Here is a 2,347-nt window from a genome sequence, read left to right as displayed (position 1 = left end):
CCAATTCGAATACGAGGAGGTTGGCACACACTCTAACATCTCACACCCGACCTATGTCTTCGCGTTTGAACTTTAGCAAGATTTCCCAAAATCGGTGCATTATGATCCACATTGGCTTCTTTCCTTCATAATCGCCCTCACAACCCTACCTACACGAAAGTAACATAAAAACACACATAATAGTGTAAAAACCCGAGAAGAGTAATGCTCAACATAAGGAAAGAATGCTTCGCATTAATATCACACAAGCACTTATCATATATATTACTTGTGATAGGAAACTCTATGTTTTTGATCATATGTTTTGAAGTGTGTATTTTAAAGAAAAGTTGATGTTTTTGTTATAATGATGAAATGAGTTGTGCAAACCAAGTTGAATTTCATTATGACGATGTTATACTTATAGTATACTTTTAAAGGTTGGTCTTACATGATGTTTTCTAAAATTATAGTTGATTTTTAAATAAGATATTTAGAATATTTACTATAGTGTTATTTGTGTTTAAAAACTTTGCTCTTGAAATACATCTTCAAGGAATTATTGAAATTGGTGTCTTCTTATATTAAAATATTGTTTCATGATTGGCATAGCATTTATTTAATTTGATATATGCAATTTAGTCACCATTGGAGTGAGGATAGTTTATGTGAAAAGTGGTGAATTTAAGAAGAGAACAATTTTACATTTCATTTAAATGATATGTCAACATTTCTAAAAGTTCTCGAATTGTTTTCTATGGTGTTTGAAAACAACAATTGGATCATGACTGAGTTTATTCAAAGATACTTACAAAATGTGATATTTGTGTTTGAAAACTTTATTATTGTGTTTTAAATATTCAAAAATATATGTTTTCATGAAACTAAGGACTCTTGTTATGATATTAAATGAGTTTACGTAAACCATTTCTGCAACGCATTTTGTGTTATTGTTGAAGTTATTCTTGAAAAGTGTACACAAGGATTATCTTCCAAACAATGCTTATTAGATGAAAAGATGTCCAAATGTGATGTTATGGATAGCTTATTCACTCATCAAGTTAAAGTTGTATGTGATAAAGCTTGTGATAATTTGATTAGATTGATGCTATATTTGAAGTATATTTTCAAAGAATACTCTTGTATGATGTTCTCGATGAAAATGTTTTCATTGAAAATGTTATAATCAGGTTATTCACTCTTGGAGTGAAGGTTTCAAATGTGAAAAGTTGTGATCTCTTGATGAGACTTATGCTATCATATTGATATATATATATACTGAGCCTATGGACGGGATAGTCATTTAAATGTTTTGATGGTGACATGGGGGGATCCCCAATACTTAGTGCAGTAAGAATTAGAGTTTCCACAGGCCGACCTAGTTGGGGTCACATGGAGTACTCAGATGAGGTTTCATCCTTTCAAGGGTCGTGTAGAACCTGAAAGGTGTGCAGGATTGGGTGCCCAGAGTCATGACATGGGTTTTCCAATGGCCAACATCAAGATACATGCATCTTGGTGGCTCTAGACCTAACCGAGGCCATGCTTAGTGATGGCAAGGCTATTTGTGATACTACCGACTTTTGATTTAATTATTTACTTATTTATATTCTAAACATTTTGAATTGTTGAGTTATTGAAAGAAAATGAATAATTTTTAGATTTTAGACTTGTTTTGGTTTCCTCAACGAATTAAAAAGGGTTGTTGACTTAAACTTCTTGGTGAAAAACTCACATTTATGGTTTCATACTTGATGTATACTGACACACCCCTTGCATGTGACCCGCAAGTGCACAGGTTTGTCAAAGTAATAAATCCCAGGTGAGTGGGTATCGTATCCACAGGGAATAGGGAATAGAAACACCAAGATTGCTACTTAACCAGGCTAAGATGAATCAATGATTGTGTTTATAAGATGTAATGTAGACAAAATAAAAGAAATAAGAAAGAGAGGCACAAATAAGTGAAAGGAAAGGCAATTGATAAGAAGTGGGGTACTCGGATATTGCTCCGCCCATGTGTGAAACCAACTATTATGCTTCCTAACTAATGCTCAATGAGTCGTGGACATCCTAAGATACAAGGTCATAAAGTTAAGGTCAACCGTGACTAACTCTACACTATGTCCTGGCGGAGAAATCGATCAGTCTGAACACCTCACACTGTACAAAGTTGCAAGATGCTCCAGGGATTCCAAGTGATAAACCCTATTCCTATATGTAGACCTAACCCTTTTGTCCAGGTGAAAGGCCCCTAGTCATAATTAATCCCCAGATACTAAACTTCACTTCAATGCTTCACTCTGTCGTTCCCGCAACTAAGCCCAGTTGAGTTCATCCTTTAGCACTTCACTCTATTGTAACCTCA

This window comes from Dioscorea cayenensis, chromosome 15, assembly GCF_009730915.1.
Source record: "Dioscorea cayenensis subsp. rotundata cultivar TDr96_F1 chromosome 15, TDr96_F1_v2_PseudoChromosome.rev07_lg8_w22 25.fasta, whole genome shotgun sequence".
NCBI lineage: Eukaryota > Viridiplantae > Streptophyta > Magnoliopsida > Dioscoreales > Dioscoreaceae > Dioscorea > Dioscorea cayenensis.
This window is presented reverse-complemented; position numbering follows the sequence as displayed.